Genomic DNA, 24512 nt, shown 5'->3' with positions numbered 1-24512 from the left:
ATATATATATATATATATGTATTTCTATTCTTGTTTGAGGTATTGTGTTTGTATAACTCATTTAAAATTGTAATGGATAATTAAAAAATAGATTAATAATTAGTCATCTATGATAATCATATCTGTAGCCATGTTAGTTAAGTCTTCTAGGTATACATAGATATATTTCAGATAGATAGGTAATCTTCAAACACTTCATAGACCTAGAGAATACGGCATTTAAATAACTTAGAATTCTGTTGACATGAGACACAATTGCTCCTGGCTGCACCAATTTGATCCCGAGAGAATGTTGGGCTTCTAAGACATTTCCATTTGGAAGTTTGTCTTCTTGGCACAAAATGGCCTACTGGGCAAAGAACTGCCCTTGCCTTGATGGCTGACAGTACAAATGCAATGCTGTCCTTTCTGGACAAGCGGGACACAAGGAAAGTGACCACTGTACTCTGCCATGACAGGGTAAGATGGTCTCTTAAAATTCCTGCTTCTAAAAATGGTCTGTCAGATACTCTAGGCCTGTAGCCAATTTAAATGCACCAACAATGCTGAGAAACATTAGGTGACTGTCCAGGCTGCCAGCTGTCTTGGTCTACTCTTGCAAGATTCCCGAAAGTTGCTTGCATCCATCTACCATTTCTCAGGTACCATTATGTTCCTTCTCAGGTCTTTGATGTGGTTGAAGACTAGATAGTCATAATTTCCTCAGTTATGATAAAAGATAAGTTAGCTATAAAACCTTAAACTCACAAATATAAGATAGATAGGACATCTTCTTTAATATTGTAACTATAATTCTTGCTTGGTAATTGTTTTGTTATATGTAATTTTACCATGTTAAAGTTAAAACCTTCCTTTTTAAAAAAAGAAGAAAGGGGAAGTGCTGTGGATATCACTCTATATAAATAAAACACTGATGGCCAGTGACCAGGCAGGAAGTATAGGCAGGACAAAGAGAGAGGAGAATTGGGGAAACAGGAAGAAGGAGGAGAGACACTGCAGCCACCGCCAGGACAAGCAGCATGTAGAGACTCTGGTAAGCCACCAGCCACGTGGCAAGGTATAGATTTATAGAAATGGGTTAATTTAAGATAAAAGAACAGTTAGCAAGAAGCCTGCCACGGCCATACAGTTTATAAGTGATATAAGCGTCTGAGTGATTATTTTATAAGTGGATTGTGGGACTGCAGGGCTTGGAGAACCTGGAGAGAAGCCCTCCAGCAACATTTGTTATTAAAATATCTTAAATGCCATATTCTGTAGATCTCTAATGTGTTTAAGATGACATGTATATCTAAGATATATATCTGTTTGATCTTAAAAAAAAACATACCTAACATAACAAAAAGTTTGATTGTAATGACTAACTACTAACTTTCATTTCTTTATATCCTAATTTGTTGGTAACTTTCAAGGACTAGTAATTTGCATTACATTGTTAGATGAACTGTATAGGTACAATACCTTAAACAAGATTAGAATATGTGTACAGTATTTTTTAGTAAAATTAATTACAAATTTGTATCAATTTACATAATTTCTATACAATATTCAAAAATCCAATCCAATGTAAAACATTTAAAACTAGTAGTTGCCTTTTAAAAGTAGATTCAATAATCTACTTTTTTATCTTACCATATCTATATCCTCCCCTTTTTCCTTTTCAGAGTAGATTCAATTCTCTACCCTTTTATCCTATCATTTCTATATCTCTTTTTTTTAGAGTAGATTCAATAATACCTCTTATCTATATCCTCCTTTTTTCTTTTTCTTTTTTGTAAAATTAGAACCCTGAATCTAATCTTCTTTGTAGTTAAAAACCCAAATCAATGACAATTATCCATAACCCTCTGATGGACCAAAAATCCACCCACCCCACCTTTTGGGAATGTGAGCACTGGGTTCTTAAAATTATTTCCTGCCAATTAGAGGCAAAGGTATCTTTAGGAGATCCTGAAAAGAAAAAAAATGGGGGTAATTGTCAAGTCCTGGGAGAGTTAGCTATATCATTTGTTGTCCAGTCTCTAATGGGAAAATGCAGGGTTTGTCTTAAGTCCTTGCTCAAGTCGTCTGTGAGGCTGGATCATCTCAGCTAGCCATCTCAAAATTGTCTTCAGCAGTTTGTAGTCCAAAGCTAATCTTTGGGTGGTGTTTGTCAGCTAGTGGTATTATCATTGTCTTGATGGAATCATCATTGTGAGGCCCAATCACCTTTTTGGAGATTTCAAAGTCACTGTTAGGCATGGTCATGGTTCCCTGCAGAAAACTCATAGAGACTCAAACAGGAAAACATGGACAGGCAGCTAGATGAAGCCTTTTTTCTAGAATTAGTTAATACTCTATATGACCATTAGTATCATGACAAAAGTTTAACATATATATAAATCTTATTAATTTTGATATAAAATTCATACATTAAGAAAAGTTTTAAAGAGTCAAAATAAAACCAATGAATTATGAGATTAGTGGCAACAGAATAGTTCCTTAATTTTGGTTTTTATTTTGTCTCATATCAGGTGGCTTTTCTGACATGATACAGAGATTTTGCATTTTCTTTTAACAAGCATGCTTGGGTGTAGAGGAGGAGGGAGCCATGCTCCAACTCAAAGGCAGCTTTAATTTTTAATTGAACTGTGACTACATAAAGACCAATTGCCTTATGTATCTGTAGAGAACAGCAGAAACAAATATTTAGAAAGACTTATGAAATTTTTTATTTGATATGCCAAGAGACCAATTTACTCTTTTTCTTGGGAAATTTTTTCTGGATGATTTGTTCTTTTTCTTCAGATGTCTCATTTTTCCAGTGTTTTTCAGATTTCTTAGCCTTCATTCTCCTCAAAGAAAAAAACAAAAACCCTTCCCCAAGCCTAACTTCAGGGAGGTTCCCATTTGGAAAAGCATTTGTTAGTGGTGTAAGTTATTTAAATTGGATGGTCATGCTGGTTGATGCACTATCACCTCATCTAATCAAGAGGTCTCTCTTGTTCAAATTGTAGTCCAAAGCTAATCTTTATCAATTTTGATGGTATCCATAGCTTTTCTTCTCCTGTAGAAACAACCTTTATCAATTTTGATGGTATCCATACCTTTTCTTCTCCTGTAGAAACAAAAGTAAAACCTCATCCTCAACATAACACATATCCTGGTTTCCATTCTGAGGTCAGTGCATCTTTAAAGTATATAGGTTGATTTAATTCTGTAGTTTTTTCCTATTATCCAATGTCTCTTTGCAGCTGTTTTCCTTTCTCATTAGCATTGAGAAAATTGAAAATTAATAGAGCATTATAAATCTATTTCTGGGGGGTTTTGTTACCACTTTCTGTTTATTTAGCATATCCTTTAGAGTTCAATTTGATCTTCCTATGACTTCTTGGCCTGTAGGATTGTGTTCTATACCTATATTATGCTTTAAATTATAATAAGCAAAAAACTGTTTCATTTTACCAGAGACATATCTTGGATAACTGTCAGTTTTAATTTGTACAGGTACACCCATGGTGGCCTTAACTTCTAGCAAATGCATGATTACAGAATAAGTTTTTTCAGGATTCAGAGCAGATGCCCACTGAAATCTTGAATAGGTATCAGTGGTGTGTTGTACATATTTCAGTTTTTTTTCCAAATTCTACAAAATGAAACACATCTATCTGCCAGATTTCATTCCTCTGAGTACCCCTTAGGTTACATCCTGCTGGTAGTGGAGTTTGATTGCAAAAGGAACAAGTAGGACATTTCCTTATAATTTCCTTGACTTGTTGCCAGGTTATGGAAAAATTATTTTTTAAACCTTTAATATTGACATGATTTTTTTATGAAATTCTGAGGCCTCTGGCATTTTCCCTATCAATAGTTTATCAATCTAATCATTATTTTGTGCTAGAGGTCCTAAAACACCCATATGGGATTTGATGTCAGTTACATATAAGGGATGATTCCTATTCTTGATTATTTCTTGCAACTGAATAAATAATGAAGTTAGTTTTGACTCATCAGGGATAAATTCTTCAGTTTCAGTATGTAAGACCACTCTTTCAGCATACTGAGAGTCAATAACTATGTTGAGAAGTTCCAAAAAATCTATTAATACCATTAGAATAGCATATAATTCTAATTTTTTAACTGAATTCTAAGGACTTTTACCACTTTTCTTAAATTTTCTGATTTGTAACCTGCCTTTCCTTGATTGTTTGTGTGTGTACAAAATGTAGGGCCTCCATATATTGGTGTTTCCTGTACAATGTGAGGGAGGAAACAGTTAGCTCACTTTATAAGTTTAATTCTATTGTTTTGGGGATATCTGTTGTTAATCTCTACCAAAAAAATTACCTCAAGCTCTTTGCCAAGGTTCACTTTCTGCCCAAAATTTGTCAATTTCATCCTTAGTTAAAGGTACTCCAATTTGTGTGGGTCTATTTCTGCTAATTGGCAAAGTCTGCATTTTCCTTTTAAAACCAACTAGATCTTTTCCCCATAAGTTTTAATTTTTTACTCTGTTTATTTGGTAGAAATATCCATTCTAATATAATATCTTCCCTCTGCATTAAAATTCCTGTAGGAGCATGCTAAGAGGGTAAAATAATCAAAATGCAATCAAGTGTTGAGCCACATGATCCACATGTGTATTTTCTTTTCCACCAAAGCCAATTCCCTCTCAGCTTCAGCTGATAATTCTCTTGGATTATTTAAGTTCTTGTTACACTCTAAAGTCTTGAACAAATTACTTAGTTCATCATTTTTTTTTTGTTTGTTTTGTTTTGTTTTTTTTGAGACAGGGTTTCTCTGTGTAGCTTTGCGCCTTTCCTGGAACTCACTTGGTAGCCCAGGCTGGCCTCGAACTCACAGAGATCTGCCTGCCTCTGCCTCCCAAGTGCTTGGATTAAAGGCGTGCGCCACCATCACCCGGCTTAGTTCATCATTTTTTACCCCAATAGTGGTCTATAGATAGGAAATATCTCCAAATAATCTTTGAAAGTCATTAAGAGTCTGTAATTTGCCGGGCGTTGGTGGTGCACGCCTTTAATCCCAGCACTCGGGAGGCAGAGCCAGGCGGATCTCTGTGAGTTCGAGGCCAACCTGGGCTACCAAGTGAGCTCCAGGAAAGGCGCAAAGCTACACAGAGAAACCCTGTCTCGAAAAACCAAAAAAAAAAAAAAAAAAAAGAGTCTGTAATTGATCTCTCCAAATTTGCACCTTTTGGGGTCTAATTTTTATAGACCTATTTCATATCCTTAATAATTGATAGAATTTCCTCTTTGTATATTTTCAGGAGCAATTTGTAATCCCCAATGAGGCAAAATTTTCTTTAATTCTCCAAATAGCCTTTCTGAAGTATCTACATTTAAACCAGCTAGTAAAATATAGTCCATGTAATGATAAATTATAGATTCAGAAAATTGTTTTTGTATTACTTCCAAAGGCTGTCATACAAAATATTAGCACAGGGTTGAGCTAAATGTTAAATATAACATTCCTTCTGGGAGAATCTTCCATTGGTATCTCTTGACTGGTTGGAATTATTATAAATAGGTACCATGAAGGCAAATTTTCCTCTATATTTTTTTGTAGGGTATTGAGAATAAACAGTCTTTTAAATCAGTAACTATAAGAATTCATCCTTTAGGTAACAGAGTAGGCAAAAAGAATTCCAGATTGTAGAGAGCACATTGAATGAATTACCTTCTTAATATCTCTTAGATCAGTTACCATTCTCCACTTACCAACTTCCTTTTTAATAACAAATATAGGAGAATTCCAAGGACTGGTTGATTCTTCAAAATGCTGAGCATTTAACTCCTCTTCTATCAGCCACTTTAAGGTCTGTAGATTCTCTGTTGTTAAAGACCATGGCTGAACCCATATAGGATTGTCTGTTAACCATTTTAAAGGTAGAGCTGTTGGTGCCTTTGAAAGATCAGTAGCTGCTATGCCCTGTTCTTGTACAATGTGGATGACCGGTGACTATTCGTTATAATACCTTCTAATATTTTTCTCAAAAACATATATTAGTTTATGGTTTGTTTCTGAGGTTGGAGGAATGTTAATCTGGGTATTCCATTGTTGTAATAAGTCACAGGCCCATAAATTTATAGCTATATTAGACACATATGGTTTTAATTTTCCTCTCTGTACTTCTGGCCCTATGCATTTGATCCATCTTGGCTCTGTTTCATTTGAGAAGATGTTCCAATCCCCAACAGCTTAACATTTACCTTATGAAAAGGCCAATATGGATGTCTTGATTCTGGTGCAATTATGATCATATCTATACCCATGTCTACAAGACCTTCAATGAGAACATCATTTATTTGTAATTAATTTTGGTCTTTGTTCATTTATAGAAGTTGGCCAAAAAATTTGTTTTATTATTTCTCCTAAGATTTTGTTCTCTCTCCTATATCTGTTCTATCATGCCAAGCAGTATGTTTTTTTACAATAGGAATTTGGTTATTTAATTGTTTGAGAAGGGGTTTCTTCTATGATAGCAACAAAGGACAACTGAATTTTTCATGGGGCCTTGTAGGAGGACCCTCAGGGAGTTTCCCAATGGCAAGGGCAAAGAATTATTTTGTCTGTCCCTTGTTGATCTACATTTGTTAGTCCATTGTTTGCCTTTACCATACCTTATACATAATCCAGAAGGGAGGGGCATCCTGTTGCCATTGTTCCTTGAAAAAACATTGTTTCTAGGAACACCCTGTTTACAGTCCCTATTTATATGACTTCGTTTACTGCATTTAAAGCATCTGATATTATTTTTCTTCAAACCTCTGGAAATCACCTCTCCTATCCAAGTATAATCACAGTCATGAAATTCAATATTAATTGTATCTGGGATTCATTTCTCCAAAAGTGTTGATCTTGCCTTTAATGACCTAATTGTCCTTTTGCAATGTGCATTAGCATTTCAAAAGCCAAAGATTCAATTATTATTTGTCTAGCTTCTGAATGTGGTATCATTCTATTTACTGCTGAAGACAACCTTTGTAAGAAATCTGTGAAGATTTCTTTTGGGCTCTGTATAACTTTTGTAAATGACTCAGTTTTCTTTCCTACTCCTTCTGACCACCTACAAATTCCCTCCATTTAAAAAAATGTTTCTCACTTTTTAATGTGGGAAAAAACTTTCTTTTAAATAATTTCTCCCTTTAAGAAATCTTAATTGACTCACTAAATCTGCCAACTGCATAGAACAGTAGAAGCCTGATGGAGTTTCAAGTTAGCTACCTAGTGTGGTAGCAGTCTGAGATGGGGATCCAGAGAGAATCCACAACCCACCAGGAGAGAACAAACCAAAGAGACTCTGGCCCACATGGGGTGGAGACTCCAGCCACTTGCAGCTTGGGCCTGAGCAACAGGCAAGTGGCTTTTTCCTGAAATTGTGCCACAAATGTTGGGTCACTAGATTTAACACAAATCTTAAAAGGTCTTATTAATAAAAACCCCAGAGCCAGATATTGGGGTGAAAGCTGAAAGATCAGAGGAATAGAAAAATCCAGCCACAAGTTCTTACCCCTGGGAAATCCTCAGACCAAGAGATCTACTTCCTGTATGTTCATGCCTCATATACCTTTCTGTGCCCTCTCATCTTATTTCCTCTTTCCACAGTGCTCCATCACTTCCTTTCTGTCTGTACAGGCTTCCAGGAATCTCTAGTTAACTAGTGCTGGGATTAAAGGCCTGTTCCACCATGCCTGGCTCTATTCCCAGTGTGGCCTTGAACTTATAGAGATCCATATGAATCTCTGCCTCCCGAATGCTAGGATTAAAGGCATGAGCTACCACTGCCTGACCTCTATGCTTAATATAGTGGCTGGCTTTTTTCTCTAATCCCCAGACAAGCTTTATTTGTCAAAGCAGAAATAAAATATTACCACATCTAATTAGGTAGCCCTGATTGGACTGTAACCTGCTGTATAGACCAGGTTGGCATTGAATTCACAGAAGTTCACCTTGCATTAATGTTCATTAGATTTTCTCCTGACTGATTAGAGATGAATTTTAGTTGTTACATTTGAATTTTCCATACTTTATGCTTTTCACAACACACACACACACACATAATGGTATATGCACCTATATGCTTATATAAGCATTCATAATATATGTATATGATTTCCATATCCATATTAACTGTGCATACATTTATTATTGTTTTATGTATATATGTTAAATTAATGATATTTCTATTTCATTAATATTTCCATTTTTTTTTTTACTTTTAAAAACTTTGAACATTTCCAAACCTAGGCATAGTAGTGTATGCATTTAACCCTAGCACTTAGAAGACAGAGGGAAGCAGATCTCTAAAGTCTAGGCTAGTCTGGTGTACATAGTGAGCTCAAGTACATAGTGAGAGCTTGTCTCAATCAAGCAAGCAAACTTACAAAACCCTATGAACATTATTAAAGTTTCCTGTGTCTTTTTCAGTATTGGTTTATATCCTACTTTCCTTTGACTGTCTTCTGCTTCCACGTGTTTTTGTGTCCCTTGCAATGTTTTAAATTGAAAACTGGGCATTTTAATATGTTGAAGTATAAAGTCTTGCTGCTAATCTCTCCCTTTCCTTGGCATTCATTTCCCTCACCATCATTCTTGCTTTTTTTTGTTATTATCATTTGGTCTTATTGCCGTGGCTATCTCTATTCCAAGAATTTTCCTGAAACATTTTATGCATTTTCAGCACCTTTCCAAGGATAGAATTTCACTTAGTTATGTGTGGGAGTGTTCTGATTCTCCAATATGTGCAGTTGCTTTTGAATGTCTTGTTTTCTGGTATGTACATTTCAAAACAAAAAAGGAGAAAAGAGAAAGGTATATGAAAAACGATGTACTGGCACATTCCTTCAGAGTGGCAAGAACTTGCAACCTTGATGAGAACCACTAACCTGCCGTCAACCTCTGAACCTAAGACTTTATATTCAGAAGCAAGAAGTCATCATCAGAAAAAGACTACAGTGTCCTCATTGCCTACCCTTCCTTCCTTAAGCTACTGATCAATTGTTTCTGCACTGCACATTTGGCTTTATGCCAAGTATCAGGAAAGGGTGGATAAAAGCTCCTTATTTAACAGATGATGCTATTGGTACTTAAGAAAAATGTATTATCCAAATTTTTCTCTTATTTTTTCCTGTCTCCAAAAGACCTAAGAGAAGCAAGATAGTGATGTTAGAAAGATAATGCCTATGTGAATTTTTATATGAACAATAAATTAGAATGTTGGCCCTCCTACTCTATCAAAAATGCATAATTGGTATTTCTTATCAGGTCACTTTTAAATAATATATATTATCTCCCTATGAACATAAACACTTCCCCAGTCTTATTCATTTATACTATCTGTGAACATGAGAGCATCGAAAATATGTCTTCCCCCTTCACTAGCAGAGACAGAGGTGAAATCTCTAGCTTATTTATTCTACAAGATCTCCTGTTGTCATCTGTCAATCAAAAAGCATATCTCCTGAAAATCCTGTTTCCCCAAGAGGTCACTCTAGTCATAGCAAGTGGAAATAAATGAATATGGATGTTCAGGTGCTAAATTAAAATGTCAACTCTGAACTTTGAAAGTCAGAGTCTTCAAGACATCAATAATAAATTGTCTCTTCCCCCTTATAGGCAAAGAAAACATTAAAAAATAAACTGCATACTCAAATGGAAGATGTGTGGTTAGGAGCAGGGTAGAAAGTCACAGGCATTTGGTTTCAAATCTCTGCCCTCGTCATCAGGCTAGCATCACATAATTACAGTAGCTTAAAATACTGATTATAATGCGGTTTGGTTATTTATACATAAGCTTTTTAGCAAATTAAATTTACATTATAGATTTATTTTAATGCATGAGTGGCTAAATGTCTTCCAGGAAGGTTCATAAAAATGCTCAGCAAACAAAATGTGTATAGCATAGTCCTCCTTTTGCTCCCCTGAAGACAATACTTCCAGACAACAGAACAAGCTCATGGGTGTAGATGTAACCAACCATCTTATTAAATAAACAACACAGAACCAATGCAAAGAAGAAAGCCAAGAGATCAGAGGTAAGAGCCTTACCCACCTGCTGCAGCTAGCCTCTTTAGCCAAGAGACCTCTCCAAAAGAAACCTACTTCCTGTCTGTTTGTCTTTATATAGACTTTCTGTTCTGCCTTCTCTTTGGTTGTAAAACCAACCACATGACTGCCTCGTCACTGTCTGTTGTACAGCCCTCCAGGTCTTCTATGGTATTGAGATTAAAGGTGTGTGTCTCCAATGCTGGCTGTATCCTTGAACACACAGAGATCTACCTAGCTCTGCCTACCAAGTGCTGGATTAAAGGCATGCACCATGAATGCTCAGCTCTGCTATGGCTTGCTATTAGCTCTGACCCCCAGGCAACTTTATTTATTAACATACAAATAAAATCACAAGAATTGCTTGTTCAGTGTCAAACAATCAGCCCTGAAAGCATACATACAAGTAAACTCCATCCAAAAAATTATATGAATTCAATGTGAATACATATGTATATGTCATATATACATATGTATGATATTAATATATTTAATTGGATTTTTGAGACAGGGCTTCTCTGTGTAACAGAGATCTGGCTGTAATAGAACTCACTTTGTTGACCAGGCTGGTCATCAACTGACAGAGATCCTCCTGCCTCTGTCTCCTGAGTTTTGGGTTTAAAGGTATGTGCTTCCATAACCAGCTCCAATGGATTATTGCTGTGGATGATTAATTGATAAATAAAACACTGATTGGCCAGTAGCCAGGCAGGAAGTATAGTCAGGACTAACAGAGAGAAAAATAGAGATAACAGGAAGGTAGGGGGGGAACACTGCGAACTGCCTCCAGGTCAAGGAAGATGTAAGGTGCCGGTAAGCCACGAGCCATGTGACAAAGTATAGATGAATAGAAATGGGCTGAGTAGAAGAGTAAGAGCTAGACAATGGTAGGCCTGAGCTAATGGCTGGACAGTTTAAATAATATAAGCGTCTGTATGTTTATTTTATAAATGGGCTACTTGACTGGCGGGGCTTGGTGGGACCCAGAGAGAAAAACTCTCTAGCTACAGATTATATTTAATAATATATATGTATGTTCAAACATATATTCATGCAACAATGATTAATGGACAAAAAGGCCATGAACTTCAAAGAGAGCAGGGAGGGGTACATGGGAAGGTTTGAATGGAGGAAAAAGAATGGAGAATGATGTAATTAAAATACAGTCTCAAAAAATTAACAAACATATAAACAAAGAATTACCTATCTACACAATTTCAACACTGAGAACCACTTCCTTCTCTCTGACACCTTCCTAGCCTATCTTCTTCAGAATTATACAATAATTTCTGATTTTTATATTCCTGTATTATTAGATGTTGAGATGATTGTTTGTGTGTATGTATATATGTGTGTGTGTAGACAGGTTCTCCCTATGTATGTAGACCTGGTTGTCCTGGAACTCACTGTGTAGACCACCTGGCTACAAACTTGAAGTGATATTCTGCCTCTACTACCAGAATGCTGAGATTTTTAGGGGTATACCATCATCCCTGGTATGCATATTTTATCTTCTTAAGATTTATATTTGCCTTTTGATTTGATCATAACTTTTGACTGTGTTTTTTTAAACTTATGCTGATAGAAAAGTATCTTGAAGAGGAGAAATTGTTAAATAATTTTTTATGATTTGTCCCAGGCAGAATTCTCTCCTTGTAGTAAATATATATGTATATATTTATACATATATAATAAAATTAGTCTGTGTTTAAAAACTAAAAGCTACATTATCATTAGAACTTAGTTAATTGTGAAATTTATCAGCTCATTGTGAATTCAATGTTTCAGTGGATATGGAATTTCTTCATATTATTAAATGAAAGATTAAAATCACTAGTACACATTTGAGATGGAGATGTTCAGAAAAGTTATGAATATATTTTATGTTTTGTGTTTTTTTTAATCTTAAGCCATCTTTATTTGTACAGTTTCAGTTGTTTGCATGAACAGTTTGACAATCAGTTATCACTTCCTAAGTTTCTAAAAATGGTTACCAGTTTGTTCTTTGCCTCTTTTCTCTTCCATCTCCTAACTTTCCCACAGTTAGCCATTACCTTTTTTTATCTAATAAGAACTAGTGAATGACATTGGCCAGGATTTAAGAATGAAAGTTTTTTGAATATTAAAATTATATATATATATTATGTTATATAGTATACATCACACACAATACACTATACATATATATGCATATATGTATATATGTGTGTGTGTGTATATATATCCATGAAAGTTCAATTTTTAAATATAGAATTGTAAAGCAACCATAAGGAACATTTTTAATTCTTGTTATTTTCAGATTTATCAAAGTTGCTTAGACTTTGAGCTTTGTCACATATTTAGAAAACTATGCAGTCCTAATATTTAATTAATACTGAGTATTAAATTACTACAAATAAATGAAAATCACAATGGTAACAATGAAAACAAATTTGAAGTTCATATTATAATTAAATGGCCAAATTCCCTATCATGGTGAAAATACTCCACAAACCAACAGGAAAAAATGACAAATGCACAATGAAGATCTATTAAATATTGAACTACAATTAGCCCACAAGAAGAATTAAAGTCATATTTAAGATGTGAAAATCTTCTTTATGAATTTAAATACAAAAGTCTTATTAAAGTACTGGCAAAACTAATTTTAAGAACACATTGAAAAGATCATTCATCTCTCAACTCTCATTTGAGACCCTATTTGAAGTTCATGGTAATTAACTCAAAGACCCACAACTGATCAAGGTGCAGACAGTAAGAGATTGCAGAGTTATCTGCTCTAAATGGGACATTGATATCACATCCACCCTCCTGAAGCTCAGGGATCATTGTAGAATAGGGGACTGAGATTATAAGAGACAGAGGCAGTAGACTATTACAAATAAACAGTGTTTTATACACACATGAAGTAGTTCTACATATGAACTCAACAGTGGTTGTGGCAGCATGGGAAAAACCTGGATGAGCACAGACAGACAGAATTCTATCATGGAAATGGGAGGTGGTCATGAAGTTCTACCTGTATGATGGAACTGTTGGTAATCAATAGTTGCCTTGATAAAGAGGGTTAGGTTTATTATTATTATTATTATTATTATTATTATTATTATTATTATTTTCTTCTAGTGAAAATAGATTACTTTCTCATGCAGTATATTAAGATTATAATTTCCCCTACCTCTACTCCTCCCAGTTCTTCCCTACCCCTGATCCTCTTTCTTTTGTCTTTCATTAGAAAAGAACATACCTCTAAAATTAACAACCAAACATGACAAAATAAAATATAATAATATAAAACAAATACCATCACAATGAAGTTGGACAAGGCAACCAAGCATGAGAAAAAGAATCCCAAGAATGGGCACAAGAGTCAGAGGACAATGGTCTTAACAGTCAGGAGTCCCAAAAATTCTAAGCTAATAGCTTTCATATATATGAGTAAGACCTGGTGTAGACTTACATAGCATCTGTGCTTGCTGCTTCAGTCTCTGTGATCTTATATCTGCCATTCTTAGTTGAGATTCATGGCCTTATCCTTCTTGTGTCCTTCATCCCCTCTGGCTTTTAAAATCTTTCCACCTCTTCTTCCATAGGAACATAGAGCTCTAGGGGAGGGGTTTGATGGCAATCTCCCATTTAGAATTTCTCTCCATGTAATGGCTGGCTATGGATCTCTGTATGTGTTCCCATCTGCTGCTGGAGAATGCCTTTCTGGTGATAACTGGATAAGGCACTGATCTATGAATATAGCAGAATGTCATTAAGAACCATTTTGTTGATATTTTGTTTGTTTTCTGTTGTTGTTTAAGACCAGTAGTGTTTGGTTTTACACTAGGCCTCTCAACTATCTACTCTCTTGTTCTTGGTTATCCAAGTAGTGACAGGTACTGGTTCCTTCTTACTGAGTGGCCTTAAGTCAAATCAGACATTGGTTGCCTACCACCACAGATTCTATACCACCATTATACTAGCATATTGTGCAAGCAGGATAGATTATATGTCCAAGGTTTTGTTGCTGGGTTAGTGTACACATTTCTCCTTTGGTAGCCTTCAGATTATCGTCCTGTACCAAAAAGACTAGAATGTAGCAGTGAAGGCTCCTTGTAGGCACCAGCTTGACTTCTCCATGTTCAATGAGTTGTGTAGGTCCTGTCCTCAGCAATGGAATTACACTATCGGTTTGCAGAGAGTAACTCTTGGTCTTAGCAAAAGACTTCAACATAAAACAAGATACACTGAACCTAGTAGAGGAGAACATAGCTTTGGGCACATTTGCACAGAAGACAACTGAATGGAACACAAATAGCACAGGCATAAAACCAACAATTAACAAATAGGACCTCATGAAATGACACTGTCAATTGGACATAGAGGCAGCCTACAAAATGAGAAAGATTTTTACCAACTCCACATCCATTCGAGGACTAATATCTAAAATATATAAAGAACTCAAGAAACTAGATATCAAAAACCCAAATAATCTAATTAAAAATAGGATACAGTGTGGTGATACATTGGGTACCTAAATGTGGTAATATATTGTGCACCCAATAAAACTTGTCTGGGGGTCAGAGGACAGAGCCAGCCACTAGATTAGACATAGAGGCCAGAGAGTGGTGGTGGCATACACTCTTAATCCTATCACTTGGGAGGCAAAGACCCCTCTGGATCTCTGTGATTTCAAGGCCACGCTGGGAAGAGAGTCAGACAGTGGTGACACACACCATTAATCCCAGCACTTGAGATCTTACGCCTTTGCTTGGAAAGCACACACACCTTTAATCTCAGGAAGTGACATGGCTGGGTGAAAAATGGTGTATAAGATGTGAAGAGATAGCCGTTCAACTGGGACCCTCAGGAGGACTCAGAGGCTTTCAGTCTGAGGATTCATGAGAACAGGATCAGCTGAGGAGTTGGCAAGATGAAGTTGGCTGTGGCTTGTTCTGTTTCTCTGCTCTTTCAGCTTTTACCCCAATATCTGGCTCTGGATTTTTTTCTAATAAAAACTTTTAAGATTTGTATTACAGTACAGCTCTAAAGACAGAAATCTCAATAGAGGAATGTCAAATGGCTGAGAAATACTTAAAGAAATGTTCAATATCCTTAGCCATCAGGAAAATGCAAATCAAAACTACTTTGAGATTCCATTTTGCACCTGTCAGAATGGCTAAGATCAGAGAGACAAGTGACAGCTCATGCTGGCAAGGCTTTGGAACAAGGGGAACATGCCTCCATTGCTGATTGGAGAGCAAATTTGTACAGCCAAAATGGAAATCAATATGCTTAGTACTCAGAAAGGTGGGGAATCAATCTACCCCAAGATCCAACTATACCACTCTTGGACATATACCTAAATCTCAATCTATCTTACCACAAGGAGAATTGCTCAAGTTTGTCACAACTGTATTCATAGTAGTCAGAAACTGGAAACAACCTAACTGTCCCTCAGCAGAAGAACACATAAAGAAAATGTTGTACATTTACACATGGTGTATTACTTGGATATTAAAAAATAAGTCATCATGAAATTTCCAGGCCAAAAGATGGAATTAGAAGAAAGTCATCCTGAGTGAGGTAAACCAGAGAGAGAGAAAGAGAGTTAGTTTTCTTTAAAGATATGGTTCTTGGTAAGTATAGTATACTCCAGTAGATGGCCACACACAGGTGAGTATGTAGTCACACACTAATAGGACTATATGGATTTAGGAAAGAAATGAGGCCACATGGTTGGGTGGATAAGAAATGTGGTTGGGGAGGATCTGGGAGGAATTGGGGGAAAAGAATGAATGTGATCAATATATAATATATGGAATTCTAAATGAATTAATTAAAATATGATTTCTTTCAGAAAGTTCATTCCTTATGGCCAAATTTGGCTTCACTGTAAAGATGCCATAACGCTTCAACACACAGAAATCAATAAATGTCATACATCATATATAGGTAGTCAAGGACAGAAATCATGAAATCATCTTAACAGGCCTTTGACAAAATTCAATATCCTGTCATGATAAAAGCTTTGAAGAAACTGGCAGTGGTGAAAACATATCTGAACATAATCAATACTATAGATATTAAAACTGTAGGCATCATAATCCTCCCAAATTAACAACAACAACAACAACAAAAAGCAAAGCATTTCCACTAAGCTCAGAACAACGCAAAGATATTCATTTTCTCCTTTATATCTTATATAGTTCTTGCAGTCTTAGCTAAAGCAATAAAATGAGAGGGGAATGATGTAATTAGGAAAAGAGAAATCATAATTTCTTTATTTACAAATAATTTGATTCTATGCATGACATCTTCAATACTCCACTTGGGAACTGGTAGTGCTGATTAATATTTTCAATAAAGTAGCAGGATAGAAAAGTAACATGGAAATTAATTATCTTCTTATAAACCAATGACAAACATGCCAAGACACTGAGGAAATAATACCACTGACAGTCGCTTAAAAATGAAATACTTCACAATAAACCCAACCAGGCATGTTAGAAACGTCTATAAAGAAAACTTTAAAACACTTCATGTTTGGAATCTTTGTAAAATAAGTTTTCAAATCTATACTGTCTATATAAAAAACAATAAATCAATAAGCTATTTTTTTAGATAGAGGTACAGTTTGTAAAACAGATACAGATCTTTCTAAACATTACACTGGAAACCTTAAGTTTTTTGTGCTTTTGTATTTTTATTTTTTGTGGTTGTTATAGTTTTCTCTGTCACTGAGACATGGTCTTATTCTATATCTAGGACAGGCCTTGAATTTGTAATGCCCCTGTTGCTACTTCTCAAGTGCTGTGACTCTAGGTACGTTCAGTCCACTGTTTCCAAGAATGGACAGTTATTTTCTGTCAATGCTTTAGTAAAATTGGCAACAAAAGATATTGAAACAATACTGAATACTACAGAAAGAAAAAGAAAATGTGTCTCTAAGTTGACCTGGAGGTGAGAGTCTAAGAAACAAACATCACATCCACAGGAAAGATATCTAAATGAAATATGCAGAAAATTAATTAGAAACTAATTGAAAGATAAGCAAACAAACTCATCAGGAACTGTTAAATTTCCTAAGCAGTGAAGAGATGTAAATCCTGATCAAAGTCAGATTAACTCAATAAACACTGAAATGACATTTTGAAGATAAGCACTGAAGAGAATAAATATAAATAGAATACAGAAAAATGCATAGTGCTATCACAACAAACTAAATGATGGTGATCATTACATAAAAAATACCAGTGATTTTAAAAAAACAAAATAAGACACCTCAGATTCATATTTCTAGTGGTGTGAATTGCATAGAATTCATTACCTGAAAGTACATTAACAGAAATACAAGGCAGGGATGTAGACAACCATACCCCAGATGAGAGGTGTGACTCACAGAGCTGAAGTCGCTGAATGGTCAAAATCATGAGTATTGGGTTCAAATCCAGCACTCACATGACAACTTGGGGTTGCCACACAGGAACAAGACTTCAGTTCTATGGCATGTACTTCCTGGTATCTCTGTACACATTTCTGCTTGCACATTTGCACAGACACACAGATACAGCAACACACATAGTAAATAAGTCTTAGAAATCATAAATAAAACCTCTGCTTAGATGTTAATACCAGACATAACTGATTAGTCACTAAATAGTCAAAAGCAAAGAAAATATATAATACTTATATAAATTCCAGGTTTGAAAATACAAAGTTAGATCATTTTAGTAAGTCAAAGACAGTTCTCATAAAGGTGGCTGGAAGGAGACTCCCAAGAGATTTTATGATGGGATGTGCCCACTATCACTCTTGTTGTCCATGGAACACATTTGCTAACAAGGAGCTTTGCCATCCTGTTTTGGTAGCATACACTGGGTCAACTTTTAAAAGAACTTTTCGTCTTCCTTTCATAATTTCCAGGTAGAGTAGAATTTTCATCTTAAAGGTCAACTAGAGACACATTTCAGTAGATTTTACTTAACTACAAATAAAATGCAGATAAAGAAGCATCTTAGCCCCAGTAGCTAAGGGGCCTGGGTGCTCAGCTTCTGTTAGGAGCTCAGAAGAGGAATAAAGTTTTCATTTTCATGGAAAGTAATTTGATGCTGTTTGTTCTCTTCATTGGCAGGGGAGGAACCAGAAAGCAATGTGGATAACAGAAAGGAAATATGCACTATTTTGAAACATAGTTGCAACAACATATAATCATTATTTATAGTGTGTATTTTGAAACACATCTGTACATATTCAAGTACTGAATTCAGCATAATTGTATTTACAGTATGACAATGATATATAATTATATATCCTTTGAAGTACTTTTACAAGATAGAAGACTTTTATTTAATTTTATTATGGGTTTCTTTTGTGTTATATTTCTAGCAAATCAGGATTTGATGAATTATTTAGTGAGAGCCTGCAAACCAACCCAGCAACCCAAGCACATAAAGCAATTCTGATTCCAATAAATGTATTTTTGACAAATGACTTCTGCTTACACTATTCATCAAATTATTATGGAATGGACCTACAGCAGCAGAGCAGACAGGCATGAGCATATTTTTGTACTTGGTCCTGTCTTTGCATACTGAGAGGAGAAAGACAGAAATAAGACAGAATTAATAATCTTCTTATATTTAAGAAGAGGGTGGATAAATATGATATTTGTGTCTAGTTGACAGCATATAGATCAAACAAGAGAAAATAAAGAAAAAGCAATAAAGACTCATAAATTTTACTCTTATCTCAATCATGAAAATTGTTTGTGCTTGCCAAGGAAAGAAAAAAAAAATCCCCATTAGAGTTAACTGAGTGTATTAAACTATAAACCACATACTGATTTCTCACCTCATAAATTCCTATGCATGGGTTGTACTCTCTTTAAATTTACAGGTCACCACACTGCTGTGTGTTAGCCAAGTGATCAGAGTACATGGTTCAAAACATCACAGTTGACCAACACTTTAAAATTTAAGGGTGACTATTGTAAATGTTGGCATGTTTACCATGGTTTATCAATTAATAGAAACTTTCCTCACAGAAAATAATGTCATCGATTAAAAAGAAGCTTCTCCAAATTTCATAGTCACATAGTATGCAGAAAAATAATTCAGTCCAGTATAGGATATTATAAGAAAGCATTGGTCACTGCAGAAACTTAGAAGCCACAAAGAAGGAGGACTATGTTAAATGTCACAACTGTACAGTACAAAAAATGGCAAGCTGAATTTTAAAACAAACAAACAAGTTCAATTACCTTGGAATTTTTCAATAGACAAATGATAAGTCAAATAAATAAATAAATTGGATTTAAGATTCACATTAATTATTTGCAATGCATACTTATTTTATGAGAGCATGGTAAGACAAACAGAAATAAGCAATAGGTATTGTGTGGCAAAATAAAATACTAGTATATAAAATATGAAATACTATACTTTTTGGGTATGAAAATGATCATTTAAAACAGAAATAATCTCATCATTTAAGGATTCATATTTAAATGTCTATAATGCTTTAAAAATAATCCAAATGAATGAAAGATGGGTAGAGACATAGAAATGATAAATTTTGTCACAAACTGGCATCTTCTGAAGCTGAGAGATGAGTATATATGGGAATTGTCTGACTACTCTAATACTTATTAATTTTTTTGTAGAATAGGAAGACAACTATACAGAAACAGAACTACTATTTCTAAAATTTTGTATTAGGAAAGTGAGAGAGCATATAGTTTGTTTGTTCTTATTAAGAAATTTTCTGTTCATTTTACATACCAACCACAGGTGCCTCTTTCCTCTCTCCTCCCACCCACCACATTTCCCCTTCAACCCACCCTCTATCACCACCTCCTCCAAGGCAAGGACTCCCATGGGGAGTACAATCAGTTGAGGTAGGTCTAATCCCCTCCCCCTGAACCAAGGCTGTCCAAGGTGTCCCACCATAGGCACTGGGCTCCAAAAATCCTGCTCATGCAGCAGGGATAGATTCTGATCCTACTGCCAGTGCCCCCTTAAGCAGGTCAAGCTAAACAACTGTCTCGCCCATGCAGAGGGCCTAGTCCAGTCCCATGGAGGCTCCACAGCTATTGGTCCACAGTTCCTTAGTTCCCACTAGTTTGGTTTGGTTGTCTCTGTATGTTTTCCCATCATGATCTTGATGGCTCTTACTCATAGAATCCCTCTTCCTTTCTTCGACTGGACTCCTGAAGCTCTGCCTGGTGCTTGGCTGTGGATCTCTGCATCTACTTCCATCAGTTAATGTGATGACAGGGTATTCACCAATCTGATTACCGAGTAGGCCAATTCAGGCACCTTCTCCACTATAGCTGGTAGTCTAAGGTGAGGTCATCCTTGTGGGTTCCTGGGAACTTCCCTAGCACCTGGTTTCTCCTTGTTCCCTTGATGTCTTGTGAGAGGATATTGTTTGAATGAATGAAGAATATTTAGAATTGAGAATCACAAGTCTCCCAAGAAGGAGATTCTCACATTGAGGGTTAAAATGTTTAGATAAGTAGTAATTAACCATGTGATAGAAATTTGAGAAAATTACTCATGAAAGGCCAACAACATATGCAGGAGACCTTGAAGTAGGGAGGAATTAAACATATTGAACAATAAAAAGCTATACTACTCAAGCTAAAACATTGTGAGGCAGAATGAATTATTAAAGTAGAAATACAATTACGGTGGAATTATATAGGATTATTAATTATTTAACTATATATTGTGGACATTCATAAGAAAAATACGTTTTAGCAATGGAAACTAGAGTTAAATATGTTTGATTTACATGTTGTTGGAAAAACATTGTACTTCCCTTAAATGATGAACTGAAGAAGAAAACGGAAGATAGAGGTGAGATTATATGGCTCCTAAAAGACTGAACTGAGCCAAGACTGTGCCAGAGACTATAATGAAGTTGTATACACCTAAGGAAGTGCATGGACTTGGGTGTTGGAATGATCAGTACTATCACATGGGGACATATTATTGTCCTGGACAGGAGACCTAAGACAGACAAAGAAAAGACAATGATACTATTAAATTTATACGGTGAATGGAAAAACTATAGCTTGACAGTGTTGACATTCATCAAGTAAAAATGAGCATCAGTCAATTGAGAGTAATAAAGTTTATTTCTCATCTTCTAAACTATGAATTACTTTGTACCATCAACACAAACATTGTATAGATATTTGCTTCTATAATAATGATCTCAGAAGATTGATTTGATCTAAGAAAAGTCTTAGTGAGAGTTACTCTTGCTGTGATGAAACACCATGACCAAAAGCATGATGGACAAGAAAGGGTTTATTTGGCTTACACTTACACATTTTTCATCATCAAAGGAAGTCAGGACATGAACTCAAATAGGGTGGAAATCTAGAAGCAGGAGCTGATGCAGAGGCCATGGAGTGGTGCTACTTACTGGCTTGCCCACCATGGCTTGCTTAGCTTCTCTTACAGATCTCAAAACCATCTGCCCAGGGATGACAGCACCTAAAATGGGCTTGGCCCTCACCCTTGGATCACTAAGTAGGAAAATGTCTTACAGTTAGGTCTTATGGAGGCATTTTCTCAGCTGAGGTTCCCTCCTTTCTGATAATGCTAGCATGTGTCAATTTGACATAAAACTGGCCAGGACATAAATATAGAAAATTTCTAATTCTTTGAAACATTTGTATATTTATATAGTGAATTTTATTCATTTTCATATATCCCACTTACCTCTCACATGCCTCTCACTCTCAGTCTCCTGCTAGATTTGCTGGATTCTCTCAACAAATCCCCTCTCAACTTCATGTCTTTGTGTGTGTGTGTGTGTGTGTGTGTGTGTGTGTGTGTGTGTGTGTGTGTGTGTGATTGCGTTTAATAGGAGGCATTTGCCTGCATATGGGTATGAGGCTACTTATTTTCACAAACCTAGATTATCTATGGAAAACACAGAAGCAAAGAGATCATCAGCACGATACACCAAAGTTTAAGACCCAAAGAATGGACTTTTGCTTCTAAAGTACAGTAGGTCAGAGCAGCCAGACATTATACCTCATCAAAACCAAGAGGAGCTGTATTAATTTTTACAAATCATATTTTAAAGACAAAATAACATTATATAAGCAAGGAGAAACAAATCAATGAAAATTTGAGGAACAAACTAGGTCACCCACAGTGAAATGGCACTGCACTTCTGGTAACCAATAGCTTTATAGAGGCTTGTGAAGGTCCTTGGGTGAAGGTCAGAACTGCAAACTCCACTGTGCTTTCACATTCTTTCAGAGAATAAAAAGATGACAATATCATAATAGCAAAAGAATCAAATGTAGCAGGAATCTTAAAAGGCCTTATTAATAAAATGGAACTCAGGCCAGTTATTGGGTGAATGCTGGAAGATCAGGGAAGCAGAACAAGCCACAGCTACCTCACCTTGGCAGTTCCTCAGCTGATCTTGTTTCCTCAGACTGGAAGCTTCTGAGTCCTCATCCAAATGGATCTCAGCTGAACTGCTGCTCAAAAGCCTAGAAGCTTAACTAGCCAAATGCTTCTAGTTTCAGGTCCTCATGCCTTATATATCTTTCTGCTTTCTGCCATCACTCCCTGGGATTAAAGGCTCACTTTCTGGGATTAAAGGTGTGAATCACCATGCCTGGCTGTTTCCAATGTGGCCTTGAACTCACAGAGATCCAGAGGGATTTCTGTCTCTGGAATGCTAGGATTAAAGGCGTGTGCTACCACTGCCTATTCTCTATGTTTAATATTGTGGCTGTCCTGTTCTGTGACCCCAGATAAGTTTATTAGCATGCACAATATTTTAGGGAACACAATACCACCACAATCAAACTTGTGGATTTAACAATTAAATATGTAGTTATACATATTTGTGCATATACATTCATGTAATATTACTATTGTTATACATATGTATATGTTATCACATATGTATAGCAATAGTAATCAAAGAAGAGACTAACCACTTGAGTTGAGGAGGCATGGGAGGGGTTTGAAGGAAGGTAGTTGTGAGGACTGGAGTGAGGAAAGGGAGAGGGAAGTGATATAATTCTATTTCAATTAAAACATTTTAAACTAAGACATGTAAGATCTCTACAGGCAAAAGTGAAAACAGTACAAAGGAAAAGTAGAACAGCACACAAATGCATTGTGGACAAGTGTTGTTTATTGGATCTCTATGCTAGGAAGAAGTAAGGCTAGTGAATATGCATCATTGATTTAATATCATATGGGTCAGAATTTTAGCCAGTGTTTGTTTTGTTCTAGCTTGATTGAAAGTGAATAAAACCCAAATGAAGAGGGATAGCAACTCTGATAGCCCAGACCATCTTTGCAAAGTGCTTCCACATTAGAAACTAAAGATTATTTAAAATGTATGGAAATTAATAAATGAATATGATGCTAAGTTAAAGGATTTGAACACAAGGCCAGTTTCAGAAACTGATAATGATAAACAGAAATTGTCCCATGACTCAATAAAAAGGTTCTTGGAAATTAATTGTGAGAAAGGTTAGTATTAAAAATGGACATAATTGTTAAGAGTAAAATTGATAAACCTATAAAAAGATGAATTCATCACTAGTTGGGTAGGTAAAATTTAAATTTTTGTTTTGTTTTTTTACTGTTTTAAGATTTAATTTGAGCTCTGATAATGAAAATCAAAATATTGTTCACTAAAATAAAAATTTCCATTCAAAATAGAAGCCATTATAAATGTAAGGGTGTAAGCTATAAACTAAGAAAGCACTATACGTATTAATAGCACTTACATGTATATAAAAGAAAAGATAGCAATTTGAACACAGAAAGCACTCCTATAAATGAATTTTAAATAGTTTGGTAAAACAACTTATGCTGAGAAAGAGACTTTAGTAAGACTTTCATGAAAGAGACTATTCTGAGATTCAGAAAGCTGTCTAATATTCCAGGTAACATTATTATGCAGAAAGATGTAAGTTAATGTCCTTATATTATGGTTTAAACACAAAATATACCCAGTGGACAGGGACTGCTTTATTCTCAGCTGGCAGTGATATTTGGAAGACTTTGGGAATTATAGGAGGTGATGCCTCACTGGAGGAAACAGTTCCCTCAAAGCATGCCTTTGAGTGGCATCTTGCTGGTAGGCCCCTCCTGTCTCTCTATTCCTGGCCATCAGCAGCTGAACAACTTTTTCTGACTTTATTTTTCCACCATAAAGTTTTGTCTTACCTCAGTTCCAAAGCAATGGGAGTGACTGATCCAGGACAGTAACTTCTGAAAAGAAAGGGGAAAAGAAGAATTGAGAGAGAGAGAAAGGTTTGAAGGCATTTATATATTTTGTATGTTGTAGAGAAAATTACATTTGTATCCCATCCATCCAGATGGTTCCTGTTATTTATGGCACTTTCCACTAACCTGCTAACCTGTGAATTAGCAGAAGAAACACACTCTTGTGGAAACTGGGACAAACACTATTTTTAAATG

The sequence above is a fragment of the Peromyscus leucopus genome, chromosome 1 (genome assembly GCF_004664715.2).
Source record: "Peromyscus leucopus breed LL Stock chromosome 1, UCI_PerLeu_2.1, whole genome shotgun sequence".
Classification (NCBI taxonomy): Eukaryota; Metazoa; Chordata; class Mammalia; order Rodentia; family Cricetidae; genus Peromyscus; species Peromyscus leucopus.
The sequence above is the reverse complement of the archived record's forward strand: the minus strand, read 5'-3'. Positions refer to the sequence as shown.